The sequence below is a fragment of the Rhinopithecus bieti genome, unplaced genomic scaffold (assembly GCF_001698545.2).
Source record: "Rhinopithecus bieti isolate Rb0 unplaced genomic scaffold, ASM169854v2 scaffold_76561, whole genome shotgun sequence".
Lineage (NCBI taxonomy): Eukaryota > Metazoa > Chordata > Mammalia > Primates > Cercopithecidae > Rhinopithecus > Rhinopithecus bieti.
In genome coordinates this window covers 457324-471977 of record NW_016828394.1, presented here as the reverse complement: position 1 = coordinate 471977, position 14654 = coordinate 457324, and positions in this window count along the sequence as shown.

Here is a 14654-nt window from a genome sequence, read left to right as displayed (position 1 = left end):
TTTTTTTTGAGATGGAGTCTCACTGTGTCACCAGACTGGAGTGCAGTGGCATGATTTCAGCTCACTGCAACCTCCACCTCCCAGGTTCAAGAGATTCTCTTGCCTCCGCCTCCTGAGTAGCTGGGACTACAGGCACACACCACCACACCCCGCTAATTTTGTATTTTAGTAGAGAAGGGGTTTTACCATGTTGGCCAGGATAGTCTCGATCTCTTGACCTCGTGATCTGCCTGCCTTGGCCTCCCAAAGTGATGGGATTACAGCCACTGCACCCTACCTTTTAAGTTAATTTTCTATAACTTATATCCAAAATATTTTAAAATTTAAGACAGTTCCCAGTATAGCATATTAATATGTGGAAGAAGATAAATAAAATAAAGTTTGGAATTATGAGAATTGACATTGGAGAGGAGATGCTGTTTGCTCAAATTTTGTGGTTGAACTTCAGACTTTCTCCTGAGCTCCCTAGAGGCCGAAGTAAAAAGGAAAACATAATGTGTAGTTTGTATTATTGAAAGGGAGAGGCACATCAAAGAAGGTCAGAATGGTATCAGGGAAATGAGAACTTCTTCCTCTTCTTCTTGACCTTGTTATTATGTTGTCAATCTGTGGACTGGAAAGACTAAGAGAAATCAGATAGGAAGTGGCATAGAAGACAGACTAGAGAATTAAGTTTCTCTATCTAAATGAACAAGACTCACTCAGAAAAACTCTCCCTAGATCACTTAAAAGGAAGAGAAAAGAAAGGGAAGTTGCCGGCTTGACAGAGCCTCAGAATATCCCCTGAAAGCTCTGGAGGCCCTATCTGGCATCATGACCTCCATAGCAGCCCTTGTCACTGCCTTTGCATTAGAGGTGCAGCCTCTGGGAAAACCCTGCCAATCACCTTGTAGTAGCAGCCAGTCCTGGGAAATTAAATTATAGCTCTTGATCCACCTGGGCAAGTGGTAAGTCTCAATTCCTCTGTGTAATGTAATAATCACAGTCCCTGCTCTTCTCTACTCCCAGAGTAGGTATTCACACATAGGATCCAGAAACTTAGAGAAGTCTAATTTGCATAAGGCCACTGAGCTGTCAGGTGAGAACAGAACTGTGTCTGATTCCAAAACTCATGTGTTTTTTTTGTTGTTTGTTTGTTTTTTTTGAGACAGGATCTCACTGTCACCCAGGCTGGAGTGCAGTGGTGCAATCTTAGCTCACTGCAACCTCCATCTCCCAGGTTCAAGTGATTCTCCTGCCTCAGCCTCCCATGTAGCTGAGATTACAGGCATTCACCACCACACTTGTCTAATTTTTTTTCTTTTGTATTTTTAGTAGAGATGGGATCTCACAATATTGGCCAGGCTGGTCTTGAACTCCTGGCCTCAGGTGATCCACCCATCTCGGCCTCTCAGAGTGCTGGGATTACAGGCGCAAGCCACCGTGCCCAGTCCAAAGCTCATGTTTTCAATCACAGTGCTAATTTACAGAGTATAACTGGCCATGTAACTGATCTAACAGACTGTTAAAAGGCACTGTTTAGTATGAAAGTACTAATCATCAGCGTCACTATTCCCCCCAAATAATTCCTAAATATCTGTGTCATACCAGGCACTGTATTATGCATTGAGGGTATAACTGTGAACAGTATAAACATTGTTTCTACCTTTATCATTACCTGAATTCTAGCGGGAAGTACAAGTAAACAAGTAAATGCAAAAATGAAATTATCAGAGCTAGAGATAAGTACCAGAAGAAAGAAACACAGGTCTTAGGGTAGAGAATATCTGGATCAGGAAAGGATTCGTGTTTGGTAGATTCAGGAATTGTTCATTTGAGAAACTGACATGTGAACCAAGACCTGAAGGAGAAGTTACCAGACATACAAAAAAAAAGAATAGACCCTTCCGGACAGAGGAAAGAGCGTGTGCAAAGGTCCTGAAATGGGAAAGATCAGGGCATACAGAGGGGACATGAGTAGGTGGGAGAGCGGTATAAGACGTGCTTGGAAAGATAAGCAGGGCTCTTATCATTGAAGGCTTTGTGGCTATGAGGAATGTCAGGTGCTTCATTCTAAGTGTGATGGGAAGCTATTGAAGGAGATGGAGCATTACATAATCTTATTTGTGATTTAGGAAGACCACACTTACTGATAATGGAGAACAGAACAAGAGATGCAAAGAGGCAGTTAGCAAATGCATCACCATTTGTGTTTGCTGAGATGGAGGTATTTCCTAGCTTCCAAATTCCTCCAGGACATCTCATTTCATCAGATGGGGAGAATGCTAAAAAGAAGGAGTCTAGGTTTGACTGTTTGCTGGTTATTTTCTCCTAATCCCTCCAGGAAATTCCATACATATATTACTGGGTGAACCATGAAGTTGATCTCACAAATGAAGAATTACATGAGCTTTCTTAAGATGACATATGCTAATATTTCTTTGCTGTTATTGTAGGAGTACCCCTCAATGAGAAGAGGACATTTGCCTTTTTATTCCACTTCTCAACTTTAAAAATTGCCTTTACTGATCTTTATTTGCACTGACCCAGAAACTAGAGAAGTACAGAGAGAGAGAAACAGTCAACTCTTACGTTGGGCATGGGGATGCTGAGACTTGTGCAAGCTCTGCTCTTGCTGCGTGATGTTAGGCAAGATGCTTCCCCTCCCTGAATCTGCCTTTTCATCATGTAAGTGAGGGCATTCGAAAATAATCTCTAAGCTTATACCTTTATCTCCTAAGAGTCTGTAACTCTTTAGTGTTGGGTTATAGCAACACAGAAGAGGTCAATCATTAGCTGCTGATTTTTCCAAGTGACAGCCTGGTAGGAAATAGCATTGTGATCCTTTTACTACGTTTTGTGGTTCCTTTACCTGTAAACGCATTTTTCAGTTTAACATGTTGAAAACTCCATTTGGAAGCAGGTATTTTTCATCTGCTTCCTCTCCACCCCCAGATGAACCGAGCTAAGGTGTCAGAGGGTGATGGCACAGGTCACAGTCACTGCTTGGGTTGCTGCATGGCCTGGCATTCTGAGGCTAAGCATGTTGTTGTGCTGGCTCTCCCCAACACCACATTAGAGTACAGGTATCTCTTCAATATACCAATTTCCTTTCTTTTGAGTATATGCCCAGTAGGGGGATTGCTGGTATCATATGGGAGCTCAATTGTTAGATTTTTGAAGAATCTCCAAACTGTTCTCCATAGTGATTGAACTAATTTACATTCCCACCATTCTGTGTGGGTTGCTGTTTTCTCCATTCTGCTGGATACCTCCTGGATAATGTGATCAATGGCATGGGTTCTCTTGCTGTTCCCACTGCCCACAAATCAAGCTCTTAATAGCCCAATAAAATCATGAGATTCAGGCTAAAAAAGTGATTGCATTGCTCAGATGCTAATGAGACACATATATCTGAAACAACTGATTAAAGACTGTGGAAAGGAGGTCTCGGCACAACATGTGGGGTGGCTAATTTACAAAGGCGAGGAGCATTCCAGATAACAGAATGTCAGGCACCTTTACTTCCAAGGAGACGTATTTAAAATAAGCTGATTTTTCTTACATATTTTCCCATGAATGATTGGGACACCAGTGCGGTAAGTAAAAGCAAGATGGCTGAGTGATTCTCCCATCAGGGTCCTTCTGTCTGCCAGGCTATAGCCAACAAATGTTCCAACTTGGCAGGTCAAATGTCTCCAATACATTTCTAGAATGTGTTGTGCAGTCGATAATAAATAAATGCTAAGATGTGTGATTACATAATAATAGCCACATTCATTCACCTGTCTATCAAAGGAGCCGTATTTGAGTTTGAGTTCCCTTCCCCTGGGCCTGTGGAGTGAAGATGGAGCATTAGCTTGTCGTCTTCAACATTCCTAGCAACCCTGGGCTGAGTGCACCGGGGTGGAATGCAGTCCCTTTTGCTTAGTAATCCATTAGCTAATGGGTGTGAGCCCGTCAATTTTCTATTTATTCCTTAAACCATTAAGGTTTACCTGCTGTGTGTGAGACTACACTTGACAGAAAAGAGTGATAGTTGAAATAAAATAAATATCAAGCCTTATGAGGTCTGATGAATATTGCTTCCACCATAGCGGGCTTCATGGAAAGGTAAAGGTGAACCAACTCTTACAAGTTGACACATGGCATTGTGGGCAAGAGGAGGCAAACAGAACTCTGCTATGTTTCAGTCCAGAGGCATCCGCCAGTGGAGGGGTGTTGTTTGAGAACTGCCATCCAAGTGCCCTCAGTATTTGTCAACAATGCCTGCCTGAGTCTCTTGGAAGTTGGTATTTTTTCTCTCTAGATAAAACTCAAACTCCTGACCGGCCTACACCAGGCTCTGCATAGTCTGGGCCTTGCCGCGTGTCTGGCTTTATCTTTCACCTCTCTTTCCCTTGCTCTACCCACACTGATCTTTTTCAGGTCCTTTGTATATGATATTCAATCTCCCATTAGTGTTTCTCTTGCCTAACTCATCCTCCAGATCTCAGCTTGAACTCCATTTTTTCCGGGGAAGACATCCTTGATCACCCAAGCAGGGTCAGTCTCTAACTCGATGCTCTCTTGTTTTCCTGTCCTCCAAACTAGCCCTCAAAACACCTTAATATACTGTAGTTATGTAAATGTCTGATCAATGTTTGGCTCTCTCACTAGGTGGAAAGTTCCTTGAGGGCAAAAACCACCTCTGGCTTTGCTCGCCATGGTTTTCCCATTACTTACCGTAATACCTGTTGAGTGAAGAAAGGAATCAATCTTGAGAGAGCTCCATGTTGAGGACAAATGTGGAGGGACAATGAGGGCTCCTGAGAACTAAACCTTGGCGTTTATTGGGTTTTATTCCTTATAGGTGAGGTTTACTGTGTCGTATTTCCATGATTATTTACAATAATTTTTATTTTGCTTGACATAGACAACATTATCAACAGTGAAAACATTTAAGATAGGTATACTGGAAATAACACTGTAGCACTGCTCATCATAACTCAGGCAGAAAGTATTTTCTATTTCCTGGATTACTTGGTTACTTAGAGTTACTAAGTTACTCTGAGTTACTCAGAAATGGCTCCACTTGCTGATCTTATTCAGATATAATTAATTAGAGCACATATAGGTTTCCCAATGAGTTATAACTATCCCAGGTCAAGATGCCCTTTACACAAATTATATCAGTGTTTTGAGGCACTATTGAAGGTGAAAACCAAATGTTTTCATAATATCCCCAGTACAACCTGTGATTACAAAACTCATAGAATCCTTGAGAGGGAAATCAAAGGGCATCTATTCAGTATTACTATGTGCAAGAAACAGTTCCAGGTGTTCAGATATGGCAATAAATAAGAATGCTTGCAGATAAGCAAATACGCACATAAAATAATTCCAAAGAGGGAAAAGGGCTATGAAGAAAATAGAAAATGGTGATGTTAAAGGAGGTGACATGAAAGGGGCTGTTTTAGTTGGGTGTTCAGAGTCAATTATGTTCAGATGGTCCAAATTCTGTCCTAGAGGAAGAATCAGTATGTCAGTTATTACCACAATAATGCTGCCAGACCAAAGCCATACTGAGCAAGTCACACGGCTTCCATTCACAGTATATCCATTTTCATTCCATTGGTCCAAGTAAGTCACGTGGTTAGCCTGACATCAGTGGAGTGGGGAACTACATGCTTCACCCTAATTCTGCTTCTTTGAAGTGGATCCTTACACAGTTGTTTTCCACAGGTCTTGGCTCTGCCCTCTGGGGACTCTGTCTTTATTTTACCCTTAAGTGAAATAAAATTTTAATTTAGGTACCTCAGGCTCCTACGTGATCTTTCTAGGATCCCTTTGTCCATTTGGAAGAATCAACTAGGCTCCACTTCAGTCCTTTCAGAGCTCTTACCAAAGGGCTTGATGTCCATACTTCTTATTTGGAATATGCTCCTAGGCTGTATCTGAAAGGCCATGTCCTTGTTTTGGTCATTGCCCACAGACTGTATTTTCTTTAAGGATATTTCACTGGATGAAAAGTCTGGAGAGGAGAAACAGTATCATTTGCAGGTGTAGTATGTCCCAGATTTTCTGAGTTCTCTATGTACTTTCTGAACTGTATTCGTAAACTGGACAGCTCTTTTCTGAGCTCATCTCTTTTATGTAGTACCTTATCAAGTGTGGCTACCTACAGCCAGTTCAGGCTTTTAATATTCCATGTCTAAGTTCAATAGGTACATGTCATCCTTTCCAGATGAGCACAGGTACTACTTTTACTAAATGTTTCACCATTGCATGACACAACTCACAGTTTTTCTAAACTACGATTGTTTCCTCAACACTCACTACTGAGTTTGAAAACATCTTTTCAGGTTTTTCTTAACAACCATGCCTACTTCTAGGTTTCTATTTCAGTCTCAGTCAGCTATTGCCACAATCATGGCATGCAATGTGTCACCTCAAAACTCAAGAATTAACAGTAAGTGTTAATTCTCCAGTTTGCCCATTTGCAGGGCAGTAGGTCTGAGGAACGGCTGATATTGCAGGCATGGCTGGGCGATTGCTCCCAGTTGAGGGGCAGCAGAGCTTAGCTCCAGGATGTCACTGTGCTCATATCAGTTTTACGTGTGGACATTTCAGAACTCAGGTTGGAGTTTCAACAGCTTACATGGGGAAGCCCTTCTCATGGCCGATCTCTGGAGTGTAAGAACCAGGACAGACTTCACAGTCGCATCTAAGATTTTGTCAGTATCTTACCACCTATTCCCACAGGCTATAGCAAGTCCATGGCCAATCCCAGCATCAGTAAGATGAGATGTCCAATATCTTGCCAGTTTCTCTCACAGGACTCCTCCCAATGTGTAATTACATGTGAAGTTACTAATTTGCTTTTGGTTTTATACTGGATGATTGTGTACATCCAACAGCTCTCACACTAGCTCCTAGGTCAACAACTGGCAGATAGTAGCCACTTAACTATCTGGGTAAGTGATAAGTTATTTCATGAGATTTCTCATTCTGAATGCAAATGTTGACTCCTAGCAGTCCAACTTGTAAATGAATTCATCATACCTAAATTACACCTAATCTCATTTCACTGAAACCTGTTACATTTATATTTTTTAATTCTGAAGGGGCTTAGTAGGATCTTGCTACTAAGTGATGTTGGCGCATAGGAAATATTTCTTTTTTATTCTCCTTCCCTGTGCCCCTACATTACCCACCTCTCATCTTTATCCTCTTTCCCAACAGCAGTGCTAAGCCTTTGCCCTGCAAATTTACTGCCTAGAATCTGCTTCCTTCAGCACATGACAATATTCAGACTGATTCTTATTTTTATTTTTCTTTTGTCTGGAGTTCCCTGGTACCTTCCCTAGTACTATGCAATATAGAAATATAATAAAAATAAATGATTTGAAGGAGAACTGTTGTTTTGCCTGTGCTTATGACAAGCGTCAGCCACAAACCATCTTTTGGATCCATGTGGAAAGTATTGGGCAAGTCTCCCCGTGTTAAAGGAGGAGTCTGATCTGATCTTCAGGGTGGCACTGTGAATGTTAGGGATACTATACAGTTAACTTGCAAGAAGCATCAAGAATTTGCAAGCGTTTTGGCCGGGCGCGGTGGCTCAAGCCTGTAATCCCAGCACTTTGGGGAGGCGAGACGGGCGGATTCACGAGGGTCCAGGAGATCGGGAGACCATCCCTGGCTAAAACACGGGTGGAAACCCCGTCTCTACTAAAAAAAATACAAAAAAGCTAGGGCTGGGTGAGTGCGGATCGTAGTCCCACTACTCAGGGAGGCTGGAAGGCAGGAGAATGGCGTAAACCCCGGGAGGCGGAAGCTTGCAGTGAGGCTGAGATTCCGGCCACTGCACTCCAGGCCCGGGCGACAAGAGAGAACTCTGTCTCAAAAAAAAAAAAAAAAAAAAAAGAATTTGCAAGAGTTTTTTTTTTTTTAATCAAGAAGTCCATCATCATGTTGAGTACAACATCAAAAAATAAGAGACAACCTAATGTCTATTGGTTTGAGATCAGCTGAATGTGTTATGACACACACACACGACTTGGAATTGTGGAATGGAATAACAATTTCTGATATTGACAGAGTGGCTAATATGTCCTGGGCACTGAATCACTCCATATGTGACTTATTGAACATCATCTGCTTAGATACCTTTTCACATAAATACTCTTGTTGCCACTTAAAAAAATGAGATGAGTAACTAAGGGTTATAGAATTTGAGCGATTTAAGTCATTTCCATAGATACAAATTACTGGATCAGTGCATTCCATAGATATACTAACTACTATATTTATACGTATTAAATAAATGGCCTTTAAGCTCCAGCGGGGATCCTCTATTCTTACACAGGGTTGGTGAGCAATTCTATTTCAGCAGGAGATGATTGCTTCCATATCACATGGCTACTGTGAGAAGTTAACAAACATGTTTCCATAGTTAATAGTATATCCGCTCATCTAAAAGTAGCTGAATGTGGTGGCTCATGCCTGTAATCCTAGCACTTTGGGAAGCTGAGGTGGGAAGATCACTTGAGCCCAGGGGTTTGAGACTAGCCTGGCAATATAGTGAGACTCCATATCCACAAAAAAATTGTTTTTTTAATTGCCCAGGTATGGTGGTACATGCCGGCAATCCCAGCTACTTAGGGAGCTGAGGTGGGAGGATTGATTGAGCCTGACAGGTTGAGGCTGAAGTGAGACATGATTATATCACTGCCACTTTAGCCTGAGAGACAGAGTAAGACCCTGTCTCAAAAAATAAAATAAATAATAATAATACATAAAAGTAAGCCCTCAATAAGGGATGATAATTGCCATTAGTATTGATTTCCTGCTTAGTTTTACTCTTCTGGGCTCACCTTAAGTTTGATAAAGCAAATTGGCATTGTACTGGACACAAAGATGTTCTATAATATTCTGTGTTTGTGGAGAATAGGAGGCTCATTGTTGCCCTTTTCAGTTGGGCACTTTGAGCTGGAGTGGTTTGTAGGGCATGTGGTTGTGGGGTAGGAATGTTTTCCTTTGGATTCTAAAGAAGCATGTCGGGAGCCCCAACCTTTCCTCTGATTATGGCTGTCTAAAGGGTTGAAGAGAAGCTGACTATGTCCCTAAAATTCCACACAATAGATTTATGGGTCAGGTAGGCATTGGAGGAAATGGAAGGAGAGGGGCATTGGAAGAACTAGGATGCTGGCTCTGCTTTGAGAGCTACCAGTGCGCACAATACTCTTCAGCACTGATGCAGAGACAAAAGTGAAGGAAGTGATGATTGAAAGCAGAAAAAGAGGAAATGAGAGAAGGAAGGAGATGAACTGAGAAGGAGAAGGATTCCCCAGGGGAAAATAGATGGTGCCAGCCCTCTAGCCTTCTTTATATTCTTCCCCTGTGGGGTGACCTGTCGTCTCTATCTGGAATACTTGCTCCTCTTCACTCCCAACTCTTCCTTGCTGACTTGACTCACTTTCTCCGGGTCTTCTCTCAAACATAACCAAATCAATGTATTTGCTGTATGTGCTCATGGTTCCCTATGCTTGCCCCTCAAAGTAGAACAGATCTGGGATTATTAGTATTACTTATTTTTAGAGACAGGATCTTATTCTGTTGCCCAGGCTGTGCAGTGGCATGATCATAGCTCACTGCATAGCTCACTCAAACTCCTGGACTCAAGTGATCCTCCCGCCTCTGCCTCCTGAGTATCAACAAGGGAATGTTTATGGACTCTCCCTCCCACAGCCTGCCAAAAGGAATCACAGTTAACCAGTACTGTATCTACCTTTTTTTCCCCCTGCTCTGCTAAAGAGGAAAGATGTTCTTGCTGGAAAAGAGACTTGCTAATGTTGGAGCATAGAGAATGATCCCCCAGAGTATGGTGCTTTGGCATGCTGAACAGGATTTTTAAAATTGTGAAGGCCTTAGAAGCTGCCTCAGAAGACAAAACTTTCTAACTTTATCTACTTGTTCCCCTCCCACCCCACATCCCCTACAAGCACAGAGAGGGATTTTCTCTAGAATTTTCTTATCTGACTAAGGAAACTTCTTTCCAAAAGAAATGCAGTTGTCTTAAGACCCACCTGCCTAGGAATCTCATCAAATAACCAGGAAAGATTAACCACCAAAGAAGAGGCTAAAAGTCATCACCATGCCCAGGCAGATCTTTATCTCCTCTTCTGAGGGCAGTTCAGAGAGATTACCTGGGAGACCTTATCTGCACAGTAAGGCAACCTTTGTTCGCAATGTAGTTTTGCCCCTCACCTTCCAGTAAATTGCAGTTTTATAAGACAGTTACAAGATAATGTCTGCCTCCCCAGTCTATTCATTTTCCCTAAAAATTATTTACTGTCCTCATAAGATTATCCATAGTCCTTCATTTCCCTCTCCCCTATGAAGAGGGTATTTAAGCTATAGCCATCTGGCCCTTCTTTGAGTCTCATATTTGCAGCGTTCCAGGATCCATGTGCAAGTAATTAAGTTTGTATGCCTTTTTCTCCTATTTGTCTGTCTGTGGTCAGTCAGTTCAATGAACCTTCAGAGAAGGTGGAAGAGAAGTTTTCTCTCTGCCCTTACAGTAAAAAATAAAACAATAAGCGAGATGGAAGAAGAGGGAGAAGGCAGAAAGAAAAATCATAGAAACTTAGAATAGAGCAGGGGTTTTTTGGTCAGATGGATTGGAGAAAGTAGTATCTGGATAAGATGAGAAGTGAGGGAAAAGATAATAAAGGAAAGATCACTTTACTAGGTATTACTGTGGGCTTTATATTTAGATTCTTTTAATAGCTTTTGATGGGTCTAAATAAGGAATTTGGTTCCCTTTTAATTAATTTTGGCTGTTGAGCTAGGCTCGATTTTATGCAGAGATAGAGTCATATGCTCACTCAGATATGCTAGGGTTACAGAGCATTTTATTATAGTATGTAATTATATGTTTGTGTGATTGTTTGAGTCATGTGTCTGTCCTCCTTAGGCGTAACAATGAAGGAAATAGGTCTATTTAAGACATAAATCATATTCCCAGCCCTTAGCACAGAACTTGACACAAAGATGTTCAGTAAGGAGATACTGTGTAAATAAATGCTTCGGAGAAGGCCATGGGTAATGCCTGTTTCTCATTCATTTCTCCTTGCTTTCCTGGCAGAATCCCATCCATATCAATGTTATTGAATGAATCGCCCTCAATGGGTCTCCTTCCTTTGTGTTGACATTTCATCAGGGTCTTTGTGGAGTACTAAATTTTCCTTATAAGATAATTCCCAGTGCAGGATATTTCCTACAGAAGGCCAACCACCAGGCCTGTGGTTAATGCCAGAGCCCAGAACGTTTGTTCTTAATATAGAATGTGAAAATTCTACAATCAGTGGGAAAAATGTATGCTAAGTAGATAAAAATCAGTCCCACTGCAGCATAACTCTCCAGAGAGAAGAGATAAAACTGCTTGATGCTTAAGTTAAAAAAAAAAAAAAAGAAGTAACAAAGTGTTTCCAGCTCCGGAAACTGAATTTCATTCCTAATGTAAATACAGAAGCCTCTGGAGAAGAGGATTATATTTGGAAGAGGGAAGGGAAGCAAAGGCAATTCGAGGAAGGGACTTCTTTATTGAGTGCCAGAGCAAGGAAACAGCTCAAACAGAGACATCAACCATTTCTTTACCAGCAGTCACAAAACTGAGCTTTATATTGACTTTTTCATCTCCCTCAAACCCGACATTGAATCAGTCACCAAATCCTGATGGTTCTATTGCCTAAATATTTTTTAATCCTATTTTCCTCCTTTTTCTTCTCCTACTCCAAGCTGTTCATTCCTTGCTTGGACAACTGCAATGGCCTCCTAATGTCCTCTATTTTCCCTCTGTCTCCCTCTGACTTGTTCTTTTTGTAGCAACCAAGATGATACTTCTAAAATATAAATTGAGATCCCTTGTTTACAACATGGAAGACTCTCCACTCTTCATCATTACAATAAACATATATTGTAATATGAATAATGAGAAAGTATAAATGAAGAAGAGAAGATAGCAGATGTGGACAACTCTTTTGAAATTTGCTATTAACAGGAGCAGGAGGACTGTGGCTAGCTTATAAGCCAAGTGAGGTCAAATCTTTTTTTCCTCAATAGGATCACATTTGTAAGCTGGTCTGAAGGTAACATTGAGGAAAGAGAATGTAATGGTTCTGGAGAGAGATGAGATAATCTCGGGAGCAAAATTCTTGATGACATGAGTGATTTTGGAGCATGCTAGGGCAGGTGTGGCTTTGAGCATGGTGGGTTGGAAAGGGTCCACTTCACTGAAAGTGTACTTAAAAATGGATTCATTCATAAGGGTCTTTCTGCAAGGCAAACAGAGTTGTTGTTGTTGTTTTTAAAAACTGACCTATACTTGTACACTGAATACGGCCACTGCAGAAGACAGGATTTTTTTTCACAAGCACATGATTCCAATTTTCCATATTCCTATTTGGATTTATGGTAATAATTTTTTTTCTCATAGAGTCAGCTGCCAGGGCATTGACCAGCACCTGCCATGACCTACTTTCCCTTATATGTTTGGAGAACTCTTATCCTATAGAACACCACTGGAGCATCCTCTTCTTTGCAGTCTTCCTTGATCTTCAGGGAGAGAACACATCATTATGACTCTCAAATCAGGCTGTGTGAACATCACCGTTCGTAACTTATCTTTTGGTCAGAAGTCTGAAACTGACACTCTAGGGGATTCTGGACTTTGTTTGGCCAAGCCAGTGTTTTTAAAACACTTTTTTTAGATAAGTTGCCAACATTTAAAATGAAAATTTTATGCCAAATTTTAAATAATCTAGTAACATATCTGGCATTCTTGAGAAATGAAAGATGGGCAACACTGGGTCTGTCCACATTCTCACATGGGAGCAATCGCCTGGAGCAAGTGGGATTCTCACTTTGGACAGAGCATGCACTTGCCAGTGGCCCCAGCCCTCCCACTGTCCAGTTGTTTTTACCTCTAGTTCACCCCCTCGTTTTGTTTTGCTTTGGTTTTTTTTTTTTTTTTTTTTTTTTTTTTTTTTTTTTTTTTTGAGATGGAGTCTCACTCTGTCGCCCAGGCTGGAGTGCAGTGGCGCCATCTCAGCTCACTGCAGGCTCCGCCTCCCGGGTTCATGCCATTCTCTTATCTCAGCCTCTCCAGTAGCTGGGACTACAGGCGGCCGCCACCATGCCCAGCTAATTTTTTTGTATTTTTAGTAAAGATGGAGTTTCCCCATGTTAGCCAGGATGGTCTCGATCTTCTGAGCTCGTGATCCGCCCGCCTCGGCCTCCCTAAGTGGATTACAGGCATGAGCCGCTGCACCTGGCCCACCCCCTCATTTTTTGCGTAGCCCCTATGAACAAATACGGGGCTGTGAGTTTATAAGCCTCACCAGAGGCCCTACAGGCAGGAACTATGGCACATTTGCTTAGTGTACCTGGCAGCTAGTACAGTATCAAGCACATGGTAGGTGCTCAGGACATGTTCTGAATTGAACTCCCAAGACCCACAAGTCTCATTGTGTACATCTGCACACTCCACTCACATAGTCTTTCGGTTCCTAAATGTACCTTATGTGCCCCAAAGCTCAGTGTTCTTACACCTCCCTCCTTTCCTCTGCCTAAGGTGCCAGGCCCACCAGGTTAGCTCCTGCTGAGCTTATATACCTCAGCTCAAATGTCACTTTCTATAGGAGCCTTTCCCAGCACTTCAGGTTAAATCAGATCCTGCTGCAATGTACCTTCAGAGCATTCTAGACATTTTCTTCGTTACCATTATTAATTAGTTTGTTACAGGTATTTGACTGGTTGTTTAACGTTCATTTGCCCCACTCAAGTATGAGCTGCAGGTGGGTATAATGTCACCGTGGCCCACTGATGTATCCACTATGTCTTGCCTAGTACCAGAGGCATAGGAAACACACAAAGTTTACAGGCATGAGTGAATACATGAACGATCGAGTGAATGAGCACTTCCAAGAAGTAGTCCCTAAAGATCGTAGAGGCCAGCGTGTCAGAGGTATGGACGTCAGCTGTGCTCTGTGGAGCATTGTGGTACACCTGTCTCAGCCTGGCCAACCATGCTAGCATAATTTGGATATAAGTGTGTGTTTTCTGAGATGGTGTGCATCCTGAGGAGAGGGGCCTCTTCAATCTTTATCTTCTGCATCTAATACAGGAAACTATATCAAACACAGAATTCAAAAGAAACATATATTGAATGGCCAAACTTTTCAGCAAAAATTCTGTTTCTTTAAAAATGATGGCAGCTTCTCTAATTGATATATCACACTCTTTCATTACTCAAATTGGGCTTTATTCCCAAGCCGAAACAGTGCTCACCACACTTGACTGTGTTGCTGCCATCCTATCAGCTCTGGCCATCAAGTTTCTGTTGGTCTACAGCCTATTTGCTGAGTTTTTGAGGCATTTTACAAGTATCATTAACCTCATCATGTTCAATAACTGTAAAAGTAGGAAAATCATTGAGTGTGCATTTAGAAAGATTCATGATTATGATGGAATTCAAAGTGAAACAATTTTACATGAGTATATACCTATCTGGTATTTGTGGAATGTTTCACTCCTGTCCAATAGGAGAAGTACCTTATTCATGTGGGGTTAAAAAATATTGATCACAGAAGGTTCAGTTCACACATGCCTCCTCCTCAATGAGCCAGGGCACA